The sequence below is a fragment of the Triplophysa rosa genome, linkage group LG3 (assembly GCF_024868665.1).
Source record: "Triplophysa rosa linkage group LG3, Trosa_1v2, whole genome shotgun sequence".
NCBI classification, from domain to species: Eukaryota; Metazoa; Chordata; class Actinopteri; order Cypriniformes; family Nemacheilidae; genus Triplophysa; species Triplophysa rosa.
Window position 1 is genome coordinate 4703684 of NC_079892.1, and position 20015 is coordinate 4723698.

Here is a 20015-nt window from a genome sequence, read left to right on the forward strand (position 1 = left end):
TGCGATTGATCGTAGGAACGATAGTTTTGGGAAACACTTAAATGGTTGATCTATGCTGGAACGACGGAACTTGCGACCATAGTTGGCTAACGATGCTTTTGGGAAACGCACCCCTGATTGATTTTGATGAGCTCATTCAGAGTCCATGTAAACTTGATTCCGTTTCGACACAGCAAGGTAAACAAAGTAATGTTGTACATTATACAATAATAATAAAGTGTGAATGATTATATGTACTGAACTTAAATAAATACATATATAATAAATATAAATAAATACATATAAATACGTTTAAAAATACAAAATTACAGTATCTTTTATTCTTGATGCGATTAATCTCGATTAATAGTTTGACAGCCGTAATTTTATCCATAGAACACAAACTTTTTAGAAGCATGTCATATGGACATTTTTATGCATTTTTCATTTTTGGAGCACCACGGTCCCAATATCCATGGGCCTAATGAAAAAGAGCCCTCGGAACAATATTTCTTCATTTGTGAGGAAGTATAAGAGTAGGCCTAAGTAAATTACAGCAGACTTTTCTCTTTAACAATTCTTCAGCACTGTTATTGAAAATCTAGAGAATATTTCCTCGACTTGATCCATTTCATAATAAATAAAGAAAAAGAGCAGCGGCATATTTAAGTTTTATTTCGGGAAGCGATGTGTAATACCGCAGGTTCATGTCTTTTAATATATCATCCTCTTGCTCCTCATTAAATCCTGCTAATAAATGTATGAGTAGCGTGAAGAGCAGGACTGTGGAACTTGTTCTCTCGTAGACACCGTCCTGCCCGAATCACAGAAGCCCCCTTGTGAACCACCCACCGCTGACTTTGTTTTCAATATAAATGCTGCTCTCTTTTTAACTATCTTTCTTTCCTTCTCTTACACACATTCCCCACGATTGACTCAATGAATCATTATTCAACCGGCAAACTTTGTTGAAGATGCATCTCCACATCTGAGACTCAATGGGAAGTTCTGACCCTGGCAATAGCTGCTGAATTATGAAGACCACCAATGAAGATGTTTGCCTTTGGTACCTGTTTCTCTCTCAGGTAAGACAGACAGACTTGCATAAAACAATGCAGTGATACAACTAGGGCTCTGTATATGCAATAGACTGCCGCTCGTTTCTAATCTATCGCATGTGTGTTTGCTTTTTTGTTGGCATGTTTCTATATTCTCACCATCCCACCTACTTGTCGTGCATGGTTTTGAACGATAGAGGATGAAGTCTGTCTTTAAGTGCCAGGCCTGTATTTTTAATGGCTGCAGAGGGGAAGGCGGGCCGTTTGGAAAATGGCCATCATTTGTCACGTATTAATAATGTAGTGAGATTGTCTGATGGGTCGTCTCGAGTAACCAGGGTCACTTTTTACAACTATGTCAGTTTGACACTGTTTCTTCCGATGTTCTTAACGCTCGGCCTAAGAGGTTTAGTGAAAATGACACAGCACGCTAAGCAGTAATGACTCTTGTTTTGGCGTTTCCGCTGTTTAGGGAAAATACCCTCTGTATACAGCTGCGATAACACATGCGCCTGCCTGTTGCTGGGTCAGATATTGTAATGTGTGCGTGCGTACAAAGTTTTGGCAATACTATCCTACAAATATATTGAAACATTTCATAATAAAGCACTTAGGTGGTATTCAAATAAATAAAGTATTATTAATAATAAAAATAATAATAATGAAATTATTTTGTTTTACCCTTAATCTAAAATATCGAAAAGTTTGTTATCTTATATATATATGTGTGTGTTGCTTTAGTTTTTATTTAGATTATATTGTAGTTTCCTTAAAATTTAAATGATTTATTTTTATATTATTTTTATGTATATTATTTAATGTAAAATAGTCCATTTATTTTATATTATATTTATTTTATACGGTATATTCTGTTGATACCATTTATGTATTATTGTTTTTATTCGTATTATTATTATTTTGTTATTTTACTATTTCTATATAGGTTTAATTTGTGTTTATTCCAGTTTAATTTAAGTTTTTCTTTATTTGTATTTAATTATTTTAGTGCCTCGACAATTTATTTCAGTTTATTCCTGAGCCATCATTTCTAATGCTCATTTTAAGTTTTTGAAATAATATTTAGGTCTGTATTTTCTTTTCTTTCAATTGAACAGAATCTTGGATCGATTTAGTTCTAACAACAAAAATAACCCTGATATGAAAGTTCAATTGAGTGGATTAAACATATAGACCATCATCAGGACAATATGATGTCCTCACTAAGTGAAAATGAAAAATGACCAAAATCACTTTAATATTTCAAGTTTACCGCAGACACCAAAAGAAGGTCCCTTTTTCTTTTTTATGAGTTGTTCACAATAACACTAGGAACATATTACTCTGAAAAAGTAAATAAGGTCAGTTTTGATTTCATGTTAACACTGAAGTTTCATCGACTTTGTGGGTGTACCTGTAAGTGTGTTTTGTGCTAATGGGATATCGTGGGACTATTTCATGACAGGTGTGAGCTGAAGGTGACCACAGAACAGCCTGGCAGCAGAATTGCAGAACCATCTCTCCCACTACGGACCTAATTAGAACCTTCCGCTGACCCCCGGTGAGCGCCGAGAAGATGCCACACGCCTCGGCTGTCATGGAAACAAGACGGTCCCGTCCTGAGAGCGGTTTCCTTACAGAGTGAATCATGTTCCGGCTCACAGATACAAATGAAGTCTGCGGTCGCCCTCTTGTAGTGGTGAGTGAATGAGTGTGTGTATTTGTGTCGTCTCTGGGGTACTGTGATCAAATTACCTTTTCTTGCCTGGTTGTGCGTTTGCCGTGTGAGTTGTCAGTGCTACAGTATTTGTTTGTCCCTGTGTGTGTGCCCAATTTTCTTGAAATAACAAGAGGGTGTAACCACATGAGAATACGCTGTCAACCACAGGGGAGGCGCTGGGTGAGAGGTGAATGCATCTGGGGTGTGAATGTGTGTCTCTGCAAACAACACATTGGAAGTACGGACCCAAGGACACAGAATATGTAAACTGGAATATATTTTTAGTTTTAATATCAATCTTATTGTCCAGGATTAGTTTTCGTACGATCTGCTTTTGCCCCATTGGCTTGGGTTAGAGGTGCCATTAAAGGGATAGTTCACCCAAAAATGAAAATTCTGTCATCATTTACTCACCCTCTTGTCATTTCAAACCTATATGACTTTCTTTCTTCCGCAGAACACGAAAGAAGATATTTTGAAGAATGTTGGAAACCGAACAACGGCGGTGCCCATTCACCTCTATTGTATGGACACAAAACCAATACAAGTCAATGGGTACCGCTTTTGTTTGTTACCAACGTTCTTCAAAATATCTTCTTTTGTGTTCTGTAGAAGAAAGAAAGTCTTACAGGTATGAAATGACAGAATTTTCCATTTTGGGTGAACTGTCCCTTTACTGTAAGAGCGAGGCTTCTTTCTTGCTTTTTGTATTCAAATCGTACAAATTCATGCAATAGTGAAATAGTTTTTGACATCAGGCTGGAAATGTCATGAAAAGCCATGCAACGAAACTACAAAAACACCCAAACAGACATGAACATCTGCATGTGCACTGCAACACGCCAAACATGCACTGAATCTTAATTCCAGACCCTTTATATTACATACATAACACAGTCTGCATCAATCACAGTGTTTACAGTGATGCTGATGCCTGAGCTGCGATCACTTATTTAGCCGGCCGTCTGTTTGTGCTGTAAAGGTGATGAGGGGGTGGGCTGCGTTTAAAATGAAAGGCAACCTGCTAATGTAATTGGAATGAATCTGAAGTGCAGGTACATAGCCGAGCCCCGTGCTTTATGTGCATCACGAGCGTAACTAGGCTTGGTTTATAAAAAAGACAGGAGCTCAGCACCAAAGATGGGCTCAGATTTACGGCGTTGTGCGCAAGGAATGCGGTTAGACGAGGTCTGCAATGTCATTTTGAAGGTCGTAAACAATGTTGCAGCTCTCCGTGCTAATTTTATTGACGGCTTGCTTGTGCTGGACTGTGTGTGCGAGGCGGGAGTGTGTGCATGCGGTTTTGCAGAGGCTGTATATAGACTCAGATTCCAGTTTGTCTGTGATTGAGTGATGTGTGTGTATTTCTGTTTGGTTGTGTGGGAATGATCAGCCAGCGTTTGGATACGCTGGGTCCTTTATATGAGTAGAAGTATAGAGCTTGGGAATCTATGTCATTGTGCATTGCATTCTGGGCAGTCGACACCATGTTTGGCGACACACTCAGCAGCGTAATGACAGCAAACAGAAATCACCAGAGTTAAAAACGACTGTATTTACATTAACATTTTTAAGAGCTGCTTGCACTTTCATAGAATAGATGGACTAATATTTAAATCCCTTGTTCATTCAAAGGAGCGCTCCCTTATGGACACGGAGTGATCGCAAAGAGCTATATCATGCACATTTCTCATGGTGTGAGCACTTATATATATTCAAGCGGATCAGAAATTATGAATCTGTAATAATAAATACAAATGACAAAGCCACATTTGATCAAGTTATTTATTTTCAATAAGTTGCACTTTGACCATCGTGTTGTTTCTAAGCTACAAAGTGGATATTTTTTCTTTTCAGATCCGTTTTCCCCTCCGGTCATGAGAGCAGATATGGCAGTTCATAACACAGCAAGCGTTCTACATTCTAATGTGTTTTTAACTGGATAATATACATTTAAACATCTACCTCCACCATTTCCCAGTCTCTACTGCAGTGTCGGTGTCCTAAAGTCACAGGATGCATGCGCTGCTGACGTCATGTTCCCATTCTCTATTGGCATTGTTTTACTGAAAAAAGGAATGCTGCTACTTTTTTTATTGTCGAAACATGACTTTTTTATGTTCAGTCATCTAACTTATTTATTCAAGTTGGGACTACATGAATGATGGTGTTGTGTTCACATTTGTTAAAACTGAGAAAAGAGGATTTCCATTTCCCAACATGCTTTACATAAGACTGCATTTTGAGAGTAATTTTCTTAATTAAGTGTTGTTTTATGTGTTTTTCAGTAAAGAAAAACACTTGTTAGTCTGAGATGTTCATATATCTTTGAGATTTAGAGGAGTTTGTTATATTCTTTAGGTTTTTTAGAAGAGCGTTGCCTTTGCTTGGTTAGTGGGTGGTTACATTTTTGTTGACTTGGTATCTTCTTGTTAAAGATAGTAAAAATGTTATGTCACATTAGCTACAAATATTTGAGTTGAAAACTCGAAATCAAAATATGAAACTTTAAAAATAAAAAAAACTTAATTTGGGAAACTTGAACATAGATAAATATGCTGAGTAAACATTATTATGTGAAAACGATTTTTTGTGTTAATTCAACAATTTTTTTTCAGTGTTCAAAGACAGATTTGTTTTATTAAATTATTTTCTTATTGTCAAGAGTTTATATAAGGTTATATTTCTATATAAAGTCTTAGAAAGTTTTAATGTTTATTTAGTTTTCAGATGCCTTTTATGTTAAATTTTTAATGTTCTCCTAGACCTGAATCTTTAATGTTAATTTATTCAATTCGAGTTTTCGAATGAAGTTTTTTTATATTGCTCTTTTTAAACAACGATGCATCCAAAGTAATGGAACAAATGATAAAGAATGATAAAGAAATCACAAAAAGAGGATAATTTTTATATGAATATAATGCATACAGAATAATTATGAAAATACGATTACGTTTTTGAAAACGACTATAAGGTAGACCAAAAGTGACAGAAATGTTATTGATTTTTTTCTTGTCTTGTCATTTGCGCCACAACAATTTTTTTAAATGTTTGTCTACATGGTTACCAAGGAGACAAAAGTAAAAGTAAAGAGCATTATTGATATGAAATGTTATGTAAGTGCATATAATGTAAACATGTAAACAAATTCATTCATTTTATTTGTTATTACGGAATTTGTGAAAATATGATTCATGTGTTATGTGTTTAGTATGCAAGCTAGTGTTTTCAAATCTGCCATAGCAAGATTGTCATTTCTTTCCAAAGATGTTTAAAATGTCTGTTCCACTGCAGAATGTTGTCAAAACACAATGCACAATTTGAGACGTGGTGGCACTTTTGGGTCGAAAAACAGACGGCTCACAAATAAATTCCAGAAATGCCTCCTGAATTCTGTGCCGTATGCATGTACATCCGCATTAGGACACTGTTAGTAGCCAAATCAAATAAACAATTGAGTTTAAAAACTGTTTTAAAAAAGTTTCCAGCCCGTAAGGCCAAAAGTTTCCATGTTACTGGATTCACTGGCCATCACATTTTAATTTGTGTGTTTACTCGATGAGAGGCATCGTAACCTATACTCTGTACCCTGCGCTCTCTCTTCATCCGCCTCTAAAACTCTTCTTTCATTTGAAGGTTAATCTCGCAAAGCTCCAGCGAGCACATATTTTATATTTGATTACCAGGGGCCACCAAAAAGAGATGGTCGCCACCGTGATAACATCACCTCCCGGATGATAGAACCATCTCCACGGCAACCCGATCAAATATCGGGGTGGCTGGAAAGAAAAGTGTAGGTACCATTAAGTCGGCTGTGTTAAAGCCTACACTAAAACATCATCTAACGCAGAGCACTCCGTTAGATTACACGACTGATATCGGAGCTGTTTGATATGCAAATGCTTCCAACCAGCTAAACGGGTTTTTTATTCCAGCCGTCATCCCGGGTCAATTTGCAGGCGTTTGGAACATTAGGACACTTACGACAGCTCTGTTTTCCTAGTATAATGTGAAATGACTCTGAGTTAATCTGTGAATTCGTTGCAGATATATGTGTATATAGACAGTGTTTCATTTTTAAACAGCGATATGTTTTCTTCTTATTATGATATTGAAATGAGCTGTTACATGCTTTTAGTTTGTTTGCTCTATGGACTGAACATGGCTTTAATGAGACCAGAAATGTTCCGTACAAACCATTTGGTATTAGTCAGAACCCACTAGTGAGTCGATGATGACAACAAGCAGCAGTGAAATTGACGATAATGGCCGAAATAGGAACTGCTGCTCTGGAAGTCGGCATTGAAAGGGCAAAGCAGGTCTAGTTGTCTGTTTTTATGGAAAGTAATGCTTTAATGCCATAACAATGGTTGGATGTTGTGTTAGATTTTCCTTTTTTTGTGGTTCATTGTGTTTGCTGAAAAGTTTTTTATGGCTTGATGTGACAGCTTACCCCATTTAGTGACAGCAAGTTTATGTTGAATTAACTGTATATTGCACAACAACGTTGCAAATTTCAATCGTTTTTTGTAGCAAGATTTCAAGGTATGCGCCTGTGCGGAAACTGACTTTCAAAAATTAACCGACCCTGAGAATATCAATGGACTTAAAAGTGTGACAAGCATCCCTCGTCCCTCCATTTGCTGTGTTACCGCAAAACTGAAGGTTACACTACCAATAACGTTTTCAAATTTCACAGTTTATTATTCTTTTGTCACAAAATGCCCAAAATCACCTGCAAACTCAACATCAAAAGAAACTTCTACAAAGGTTATTTCTACTATTATACAAGCATGTTAGTCCTCACCGCTGCTCAGATGCACTTGCTAAACGCAGAGCCGTATATATGATATATATGATATGAACATTCTGATCATCTTACCCTAATAAAACTCATAAGGTACTTTCTATTGGCCCCGAAGGGACTCTGCTGTGCCCTTTAGTGGCTGGCTTTTTGTGCTAATAACACAGCTTTCCTGAATTAAATTTCTCTCCGTCTCTCTAACGAGGTAACCTTTCCAGATACCCACTAATAATATTACTTTTCCACCTATTGGGTCTGAAGAGGGGCCACGGGGAGTGAATAGGTTTCGCAGGGCTCCCGGATGCTTTTATTTGAAAAAACATCACCGGTGTTGGGTAAGCTACTTATCATTAAAAAAATGTGTTATTGGATAAGCTACTTTCATTGAGCTACTAAAAATGTACATATAGCTACTAAGAATGTAAATTATTAACATAGCTTAAAACTGCAATCTGTAACTTTTTCGAATAAAAAGAAATATAAATTAGTTATTGAGCAAGTACTGTACGTAGAAAATCTGTTACCGCTTATAATGATTATTTATAATGTCAGGTATGAGTTAACTTCAATCCACCAAATTGATAAAGTAGCCTGCTATGTTATGTTTCAAACAGAGATGGCTCTAAAGAGCCAAATGTTTAATACGGCAGTTCTAATATAGTTCAATTTAATTTAGTATCCTATAGTTTTCCATAACTAGACCTTTGATCAAATGGCAATGAGCGATGTGTAAAGAGTCCTATAATACTTTGTTTTATGACACAACTTTTGTTTATTTAAAGGTCCAGTGTGTACTTTCTTTGTAGGATCTATTGACAGAAATGCAGTATAATATGCATAACTATGTCTTCAGAGGTGTATAAAGACCCTACATAATGAAGCGTTATGTTTTTATGACCTTAGTATGAGCTATTTCTATCTACATATCCCCTTGCATGGATTTCACCTTGTTGTTTCTACAGTAGCCCTAAATGGACAAACTGCTCTACAGAGCGCGTTTCGTAAATACGCAAAGAAGCGAATAAATAAAATAAATGTTCGGTAGCCTACTACGAATATAAAGAAAATTTTATGATTAGATATTTTAGCCTACAGTATGTTTGTACATCTGTAAATGTATCGTGTTTTAAAAAGGAACTGAGAAATTGCGAAAAAATAATTCACTCCAGGGAAACAGTTAGACATTTTAAATGCATAGAAACATTAATATGTTCATTTAGAGATGACAAGCATATGGAAATTTGTACCGCTTTGTCAGATTTATGGTTTTTGGTTTATTTAGCAAGAGCTGCTCCGTTGCGTGCGTCATACGCCTTTACGTATGTACGAGCCAGCGTCGTCTTTGCACTTGCGCACAACTTTCTACTTCTGTTTTGAATCTGATCAAGTGTTTACATGTCCTATCAAGCGGATTACAAACGGCATAAACCACCCCTTACAATCCGACTGAAATTTCAATCGGCTTGGGCATTTTTAATCTGATTGACGTGTTTATATGGAGAGTTTTCATTCGTATTGGAGTTTTAATCGGATTACATTGGTCCATGTAAACGCAGCTATTGTCCTTTTAAATAGATATGCATAACAAAAATGTAATTCTTAAAGCACCACGTCTTCAATCAATCCAATGAAAACGCTCAATTCCTCATTCCAAAGCTAAAAACTTGAGAATTTTTTATGTGCAAATAAACAGCAAAGAGTCAGAGCTACAGAGCGACCAGCTGTTTACGAATTAAATGAGATACATGACATTTGGAGCGACCTTGTTGTATTTCATTCCCTGTACCACTCCACGTTTCCAATTGTGTCTTGGCAGATTGCAACGGCTGCTCTATTTTCCCGCTCTGCATTGGAGAGGATGGAGCGAGAATATATGTGAATGAACACATTGAACGCCACCTAAATAATCTACGGCTTAAGTGTAGGAACCTGGGAAGGGTAGACACAAAGGAGGCTGATAGCGCGGATCCGGTATGGGCTCGATCTCGGCGTTATCATGACTCACAAAGGCCCGGCTTTTATCCTCGCTACTGAATAGGCTCATACATCTGCCTTTCTGGGAAAAAGATTAGTAAGCGAGTGCAAGGTTGAGAAAATTCAGTGCTTATGTTATTATATGATTTATACGTCCTTACGGGTGTGTCAGGTGGCAGTTTAGAAAACACAAATAAACATCAATAAATGACGAGCTTTGGAGCTTTTACATGTCAGATGTGGCTCATTCCAGGTATTAGAATGGACACATTCTGCTAAACAGTGTTGGGTGTAACTAGTTGCCAAGTAATTCGTTACTGTAATTTAATTACTTTTCCCCTTGAAAAAGTAAAGTAATGGATTACTCTTATTTTTTTCTGTAATTTAATTACAGTTACTTCTGATGTAATTAAACTAAATACTGTGTACTGTGTAATATATGTGTGTGCAATAGTGGAATTGACATCAAAATTCAAAGTCTAACTTTAAAATCTGTGCTTTAATGTATAATTCTCACATTTTTAATACTTTGGTCATTTAAAAATACTACTTTATACAGTTTTATATTATTTATTTGAATGAATTAAAAGAGCCGTTTCATGTCTATCCTTGAATCACTTAACTAATCAAGGTTGATATAGGATATAGAAAGTAATTAGTAATAAGTAATTAAATACTTTTGGAGAGAGTAATTTGTACAGTAATCTGATTACACTATTGAATATGTAATTAGTAACTAGTAATTAATTACTTTTTCAGAATAACTTCTGAATATCTGAAAACAGAATAACCAACACTGCTGCTAATACAGTGTATGGCATTTTAATGTGTATTACATCACGTTTTTGTGAGAATTTTAAAGCAATAGTTCACCTTCAGAATGACAATTCTGTCATCATTTACTCACCCTACTGCCATTTCAAGCCTGTGTAATTTTCTTTCTTCTGCAAAACACAAAAGAAGATGTTTTGAAAAATTATGGTAATCAAAAACTGTTGGTCCCAATTGACTTCTCTTGTATGGACACAAGAGCAAAGTCAATGGGGACCATCGGGTTTCTGTCTTCCACATCTTTTTGTTCTGTAAAGGAAACTCATACAAGTTTGAAATGACAAGAGGATAAATAATGACAGAATTTTCATTTTGAAGGTGAACTATTCTTTTAAATACGCACTCTTTTTTTAATGCATTTTAAATGCATCATATTTCATTACTTTATATTTATATGTATATTATATTTTTATTTGATGATCAGAGTTTAATGTTCAGAATTAGGAAAAAGTCAAGAAAATTTGCAAAAAATGAATTTGCAGGAGCAAATGCAACGTCTCGACTTTAGGTTATAGGTCTTCACCAGGCATACATGTTCAGAATTACCATCTGACCAAAACATGTTCAAGATTCTTGTGGTCTTTTTTGTACCCCGTTCCTAGAAACTAGTAATTACAAGCTTCTCTAAAGCTCATAATTATACCATTACCTCTCTTCGCCTTGAAGACTCGTTTCCTTTCAGGGAAGAAGGCTCCTTCAAACTTCATCACTCAACGTTCCGTGTGTGGAACTCAACGCAGGATACATGCTGTACAAACAGCCCCGGTGATGCGCAGTCATGCGGGCACGGAGACAAAGACACAGTGCCGCTTCACGCTGTCTTCCGTTCTGGTTTTCCCCACAGCACATGGACATTAATCACTGAGAGGATGTGTCGTTGACAGACAGCTGGATATCCCAGCATGCACGCTGGAAGCAACTTCATTTTTTACCTCAGTCCTCACGTATTCCAACAGAGTATCCTGACATCTTGATATTCTATTCTAAATTCCATTATATGTAGCCATTTCAAAATCTGTTTTACTATTTTTTTCTATTTCTAGGTATGTGTTAAGGTAAAATGATCATTTTTGTTTCGTTCTGTGAACTACTAACAATATTTCTCCCAAATTAGAAATAAAAATATTGTTTCTATTTGCATTTATTTGCAGAAAAGATGCTCAAATACTCAAATAAGAAGTTAAATACTGCAAAGAAAACAAGTTCATATTCATTTTTGAGCAATACAACAGTCATATTTTTATGTGTATTTAGGAAAAGTGCACAAATATTTTCATGTGATAACCTCGATTTCGATTTTTTACAGTTGTAATGTGTCTTGTCAAGCTGTCTTTCACGTTGCTGTTGGATGACTTTGTCACTTCTGAGCTTTGACACTGGACTGGAATGGTCACAACACTTTTAGAAATAGTAATTAATTAAATGAAATTTTGGAATGGTCTCTTCATTTTTTCCATGGCTGTTTATGTTTATGTTTATGTTTGTATGCTTTCCTCATTGCATTAGCAGCTCAGAGGTCATGGGTTAGAATGAAAAATGTATATTATGTATGCTATATGTCACTTTGGATAAAAGCTTCTGCCAGATAAATAAATGTTATGTTTTCTTTTGTGCTAATATTATTAATATGATTCATATTAATATATAGCCCCCCAAATTTTGGCTTCAGTGTTTTGGGGCTACTGTGCATATTGGGTCATTGTGGCTGTATATTTTATAATCTAAATATTTTTGATGGTTTAATAGTACACTTAAATGTCTCAAATTTGCCGGACTACATGAGCACACAGTTGTTGTGAGACATGTATGTAAAAGTAGCACCCTGAAAGCACGGCATGAAACTAAATATATTTTACCATGAATCAGCTGAATATATTTCTAACACCAGATATAGTTTTCATATCTTAAACCTGTATGTTTTGTAGAGTCGCTTATAAATCTTACCGAGATGCTGAGTATTACAAAATATGTGTGCCGTGCGGTGAAAGCGTTGAAGTGTGCATTTGTTTCACAGGTTTACAATATCTCAACATCTCGCAGTTGGTTTGAAGCCTCATTTCAGATAAACAGCAGACGTCTTACGACAAAATCTCTGGAGAAATCGGGCATTAACGCTGACCATCGGTTCAGTCCCCTCCTGGGTGATTTTAAATTCTGTTGTGATGTCTCCTAGGACTGATTAATTGAAAATAACATTTTCTTTCCATTGCTCTCTCTACCGCTCAGATTATCATCTCTTTTTTCAATATCTCCCACAGGATTTTCAGCTATTTCTTAGGATTTTCCAGGACTTCAAAGACAATGAGCAGAAAATGTGAGATTTGCAGGTGAGCCCTACAAGTGTGCACACACATTTTAAACCAGTTTTTACCAAATATTCACATACATTTAAATTGAGAATTCACTTTCAGTCCGTTCCTCACACAAAGTTATCAAATTGCTTCGGTAGAGTTAATCGGACTTTCTTCAGTAATATAGCACATGTTGACCACTTTATGATCCTTCTGTTGTTTATGATTCCTTCTGTAAGATTTAACGTTCCAGCTTACTGCTCCATTTACTGCAGTTACACGACAAAAAATGTTGCGTTTTCCATATAGATATCTCACTGTCAGTCATCCTCCATTATACTGTAACGTCATGGGAACATTACAGTTCAGTAGGGCCCGATCTCTGCCGGTTGGTCCAATGCAGGCATGTTGTATATTTATGGTCTAGTGAAGCGGGCGTTCAATGAAGCCCCGCAGACCGGGCCCGACAGACAGCACTTTCCACCGCGGGGTTCCTCTAATTTCCGTTAAAATAAAAGATAATGATGCATTTAAACCATCTGAACCTCTTTCAGCCTGTGGCCACACTGAAAGATTTGATATGGAGAGACAAGGCGAGAAGCGATCTGGTGAAACAGCGGGGTGGTAAACCGGTAGTGACAGCGAGAGTGAGACTGTCATTGTTCACAAACTGTTGAGAATCCTCAAGTGCTCAACTGTGGTTGTGCTGTATTTACTGTATAAATGTGTTTCTGCTTTTTAAGATCGTTAAAATGTCAGCCTAGCTCTGACCAAAATATATTAATTAGAATATCAGAATATATTCATTAGAACTAGGGGTGGGCAGATTCGACACCCTAGAAGCCCCCCCCACGGCCCCCCATTTTATTTTATTTTATTTTTGCAAACAATATTTCCAAAGCGTCAATTCACACACACGCGCGAATAAACTTTGTGGCTGTTTAGTTTGGTTCTTACGTGTCTGTCTGTTGTCTTTCCAGATGCATCCTGGGAAATGCTGGCAGGACAGAGAAGCAATGAATACAAGATCGAGACAAACATGAGAAGGCACACAGTGCGTGGCTCACCCCTGAACCGAAAGTCAATTTTCTGTTTCCACCACCAGCAGAACCCGGACAATGAATGTTTCTGTTTTCCTACCGGTCCAGTGCCGTGTCTTTTCTCCTCCGGCCCCGCAGAGCATATCTCTGTGGGTTCTGCTCTTACCAGCACAATCAACACAAACAAAGCCGTGTGATCAAAGAATCCTGCAGCATAAACAAAGCTTGAGAGCCCTGCTCTCCTCCCTCAAGCTTCCAGTTTTTGATGATGAAAAGCTACTGAGTGTTCTTATGTCTGAAAAATGAACTATTTGAAAACATCACAGTAATTTATTTAGTGCGTTTGAAAGGAAAGATGTGGGTTTTGCATTTGCTGAAACTTTACGCTCATGAAAACTTTGGCAGACATGCACGCTTAAACAGTGTATTAAGCTTTCGGTATGAAAGCTTCCATACTATGATGCCATAGGAAAACCTATAGGAGAACCTATTCTGCTCCCTATGATGCCATAATACAATCTATTCAGCTTCTTATGATGCTATAGGATAACATATTCAGCTCTTATAGAATGAATGAATGAATGAATGAATGAATGAATGAATGAATGAATGAATGAATGAATGAATGAATGAATGAATGAATGAATGAGGCATTTATATAGCGCTTTATTGTGTATTGCTGTACAAACAAAGCGCTTTTACAACTATGTGAGGGGGGGTCTCTCCTCAAACCACCACCAGTGTGCAGCATCCACTTGGATGATGCGACGGCAGCCACAGTACAATGCCACCACTGCGCTCACCACACACTAGCTATAGGTGGAGTGAAGAGAGATATAGAGCCAATTTAGAGGGTGGGGATAACCTATGTTGCCAGATTTTATTCAGTATATCTCCCTGATGTCATAAGATGTCACCTATTTACCTCCTTCCATACGAGAACCTATTATGTATAGGAGAACCTATTTAGCTCCTTATGGTGCTATAAGAGAATTTATTATGTATAGCAGAACCAATTTTGCTCTTTATGATACCATAAGAGGATCTGTTTAGCTACTTATGATGCCATAAGATAACCATTTTTGTATAAGAGAACCTATTCAGCTACTTATCATGCTATAGGACAACACATTCAGCTCTTAGTCAAACCTATGATGCTATAAGAGACTTTATTGTGTATAGCAGAACCTATGTAGCTCCTTATGGTGCTATAGGACAACATATTCAGCTCTTAGTATAAACTAGGATGCTGTAAGAGAATGTATTCAGTATAGAACATATTAAGGTCCTTATGGTGCCATAAGAAAACCTTTTATGTATAGGAGAACCTATTTAGGTCCTTATGATGCCATAAGAGAACCTGTACTGTATAGTAGAACCTATTTAGGTCCTTGTGATGCCACAGGAAAAACAATTATGTATAGGAGACCCTATTAAGCTCATAATAGAACCTACTTAGATCCTTACGATGTCATAAGAAAAGTTACTTGTGATGCTATAAGAGCACCTATTTAGCTTCTTATGACACTATAAGAGAACCTATTATGTATCTGCTCCTTATGATGCCATCGAAAAATCTTTTGAGCATCTGCCATAAATTAACGTTTCCATATTTATGGTGCTTTAGAAAACCATCTGCATATCTATAACAACCCTTAAGTCTATTGAGAAATGTACTGTATGCCGCCAGTGGTTCTTGATAAGAAGACTGGACTTAACTGTAACGAACCACTGAAGAACTAAGAAAGATAGCGGTTGTTCTCAGTCTCAACATGACTCTTGCATACCCTGCCAGGTGATGCTGCGTGAATGTAAAACAGCCATGCGGAGAGAAGGGGGGGGTGCTGGGAAACAGGGGTGGCAATATCTGCTGTCTCACCTCACTGCCTCCCCTCATCTCTCCTTGATTAGCTGCAGAAATGCAGTTTACTCATTTTCATTCCTAATGAAGAGTAAAATAGATGTGGGGGGGAGACACCGCAGACTGTTCTGGCGAGCTCCGTGTTAAAAGAATCGTTGACCACCAGCTGGGAGAAACAAGCTCACGTTTAACTGCAGTCTGATCTGTCACAACCTTTTTGAGTCCTAATTGATGATGACAGGGCTTCTTTAAGGCGGGAAATATCCTCGTAAGCACTTCCAGGAGCAGACACAACCCTCAGAGGAATAGTTAGAGTTCAAACTAATGTCTTAAGTGCCACCACGATGGGATGCTTGCGAGGTTTATCGCCCACTTCCCTACTTGGCTTCCACTTTAAGAGTATTGCTGTAAATATTAAGTATTGTATTAGTTTAACAGTCGTCCTGTAGCTCACTTGGTAGAGCATTGTTTTGTCATGGGTTCGACCTCCAGGGAACACACATACTTGTAAAATGTATAGCTTAACTGCATTAGGTTGCTTTGGGAATGCATAAGACGCATCCAAATACATACTACAAGTAGAAATACATACACGCAATGCAATTTCACAAATTTAAAGGAACAGTTGACCTAAAAAAATATGTTGAGCCCTAGGTGCTGCAGATACCTCCTGCTGTTGCAAAGAACTCTGGGTAAGAGTGTGTAGAGGCGCTTTGAGAGTTTATGAAAATCCATTCCATTCATGGGTGCTCAGCACGTATGAACCGAACGCTTAACATAATCACCAGAGTGCTGAGATCTATAAATCAAACTTTGAGGGTCATAATGGCGGTCTTCAAAACAACATCATAGAAAACGATTGCAATTTACATTTTATTTAGACAACCGCCATTTGCACCAATTTCGATCATAATCTTTACGGTAAAATGATCTGTTTTATCGCTGAATGAAAGTGACTCCCAAAACACTGTCGTGGAATTTGGTTAAATGTGGTTTCAATTAAAAATCCAATAGGCAGAGTGCATCAGTCTGTATGTGTTTGAAGAAAGCTGCATATTTTTAGAAATAAAAAAGAGAAACAATCACATATTCATTATTCATATGTCAGCTTAAAATTGTCTGACCAGGCCTCTGCGAATTCACACCCAACCGCCTACATAGACTGGAGTGTTCCCAGTAAGATAACATGCATTGCATGTGCATGTCTACATTTTGATTTCAAGAAGTTGTTTGTAAAGGTCCAGTGTATGAAATTTAGCGGCGTCTAGTGGTGAAGTTGCGAATTGCAACCGACGGCTCACTCCACCCCTCCCTTTCAAAGCACTACGGTGGCTGACACTGAACTAAGATATCGTCATGTTTTCACTTATTTCCTGAAGGAGATCACATATTTACTAAACGTGTTCTGTAGAGCAGTTTGTCCGTTTACGGCTACTGCAGAAACAACATGGTGAATTCCATGCAAGGGGACCCGCGGTGTATGTTGATAGAAATAACTCATTTTTAGGTGAGAACATAACGCTTCATTATGTAAGGTCTTTATACAGCTCGGAAGACATATTATATTGCATTTCTGTCAATAAATGTGTTCTATTAGGCCCACATTTCACGTCTATTAGGCCCACATTTCGCGTCTTTTTTTAACGCGCATATTCGTTATTTTAAATGTAGACGCGCGGCAGGCGCGCACAAATAAGGGGGCGACGCGGTCGCGACGTGCACAATTTTCTAGGCGCGTTGGCGCCGCATCGAGATGGAAAAGTTCAACTTTTCGGAGTGCCGCGCACATCGCGGGTCATTTGAAGAGAGAAAGTGGCGCGGCTCACGTTTTCCCCGCGGTTTTAGACGCGAAATGTGAATCGGGCCTTAGTTCAACTCTTAGAGCAGATCATGGGCATATAGTGATATAAAATGTAGTTTCTTTGAATAAAAGTGTACATTTAAATGAACTCTTTGTTTACAGATACATGTGATGTAGTGCAATATGATCACGTGCATGTGCATACTAGACCTGCAAGCTGCAGGTCATCAGTGTCTTTCCTTCTACTTGTACAAAAGGAGTGTGACATGTTCATTAAACAGCAGGAATCCCATTACTAACCTCAGCAGTCACATGTCACATCACTCACAAGTAATTAGTCAAACAAACGGCCACAGGAATGCTAATTGTCCCCATTCTATCTCTCTCTCTCTCTCTCTCTCTTTCTCTCATTTGCCCTCTACCTCTTTTCTTTCTTTCTTTCTCTCCCTCTCTCTCTCTCCTTCTTTTCCATTTGTTGACAGTTTGTTTGACCATCATTGAAATGATGACAGTATGATGTCAGAGGGTCATTTGTGTGCACCATTTATTCATAGCACAAATATAAAACTTTCATAAACTCACATTGCAGGCTCATGGAATCTTTGACGTCACTATTGATTGATTGATTGATTGATTGATTGATTGTGTTATTTTTCTGTGGTTTGGACCTGAAAGCGGTGGTCATGATTAACAAGCACACTGTTCTTGGTGTGAACGGACCTTTACAACAGCAGGATATATGATGCACTGATCACTGTTTGCTTTATACCGTGTGGAAACACATCTGTTAGATGACTACCAAATCTATGCGCACTCTCGTGCGTAAAACGTTCAAACAGAAATAGGTCGAGGACTAGCAAGAGACCTCTTACGATGAAATTAGTGGATGTTAATTTGAATCAAATCTACTAGAAATGGATGTGGATAGGGTCGCATCTCTCATAACTGTGACTTGAATAGACTTTCCTGCTCAATTTAACCGCATCACCTCAAAGCGATGAGTCACCAGCTCCGTGTGCTCAAAAATAGTAAACCGCTCAACTGAACGCGCATCGTGACCCTAGCCCTGACTAAAAGTGCTGTATTTACCGAATGAGAAGATGACGACTTGTGCGTATTCTGTATTTAGTGAGTCATAATCCTCAACGCGTTCTTGCGGTTGACCTAGAAGTGCTCCTTTGTTGGCGTAATCGTGCGGTTTAGCTTGCTTGTGCGCGCGCGCTTGCGCTTTTGTGTTTGGCATATTCCCACGGTTTGCCAGAGAGCGTCTGTGAGCCAGCGCTCCGCTCCAGAGCGCCGTTCCGTTCTGTGTGAATGAATCTTTCTGAATTAATTTGTTTCCCGAAACCCCTCCGCAGACACAAAAGAATGCCATAATAGCTGCGAAAGCCTGTCAACGTTTTCCTATAAGAACTCTCAAGTTCCCACTGTGGAGAACTATCAGAACTATCAATGATTTCCATAGCTGAACCGTTGAATGTGTGTTTGTGTGATTTATCCATCTGTGACTGTGTCTGAGTACAGCCGTAGGGCACTCTGTGGCTTTCAGAGCGGCTATCGTTTCAGAAGAGCATTGGCCTCTGTTGTCTAATATAAGCTTCTCTATGAATGTCCAGCCAATCAGAAGCTCCAGTTCCCAAAGCCCCTCTGCCCGGGCAGAGCCAAAGAAATCCATGGTGGTTGTAATTTTACAGGCCAACACTAGACATGAGATACTGGACGCTCTGGACTGTAGACTTAGGGCATCTTAAAGACAGCAGGGTTTGTGGTTCTAGTGAGAGCATTGATCATTTGGCAACAAAGACTGCGCCTTTACAGAACAGAGATCACAGTGCATGACTCCAGCAAAGGTTTTCTGTAACTAGTGGTATTTTGTATGATACACTATAGCAAGGAATATACTACACTTTAAAAATTAAAAATTAAAAAATACATGACTAGTAAAATCTGTGATATAAACATGAATGAAATTGCAATTGACGTGGGTTGTTGAGATTAGGGGTGTCATAATATAAAAACCATGATTATCAATATATCATGTTAATAGGACGAAAGTGTGATATCAAAAATAATTCAGCAGCCTTTTAAAACTCTCTCTCTCTCTCTCTCTCTCTCTCTCTCTCTCTCTCTCTCTCTCTCTCTCTCTCTCTCTCTCTTTCTCTCTCTCTCTCTCTCTCTCTCTCTCTCTCTCTCTCTCTCTCTCTCTCTCTCTCTCTCTCTCTCTCTCTCTCTCTCTCTCTCTCTCTCTCTCTCTCTCTCTCTCTCTCTCTCCAAAAAAGAAAACACAAAATGAACCCAATTTAAAGATGAATTTGAGTGTTAGCGGTTTTTTCCCAATAGATATCGCAATAATTTGTAGTGGAAAATCTGATATCGTGACAGTGTAATGTTATTTTCTTAAATGTTAAATTGAGTACAAAGTTACTTTTAAATGTTTCATGTATGAAGCAACCAACACACTAGCAACAATACTGTTTTGCTCTTTTGAGTGTTCCTTTTCATTTTCCTTTATTATGACGCGCCGTTCTCATAGGTCAGCTTATGAAATGACATTTGTACTTGAACAACATGAAACTAAAAATGTATATCTTGCATGAAGACTACAAGTAGTTTACAAGACCGCTTTCACATAACCAAGCATGTGCAGGCCGGCTGCTGT

At 37.9% G+C, this 20015-nt stretch overlaps 1 long non-coding RNA gene across 1 annotated transcript; it reads left to right on the forward strand.

The window, feature by feature from the left end:
- Window positions 1-1006: 1006 nt before the first annotated feature.
- On the forward strand, window positions 1007-4723 carry LOC130551550 (uncharacterized). The gene is made up of 3 exons (XR_008962628.1): window positions 1007-1064; window positions 2500-2733; window positions 4612-4723. It is a non-coding gene; the product is annotated as an uncharacterized LOC130551550 (long non-coding RNA).
- Window positions 4724-20015: the final 15292 nt, after the last annotated feature.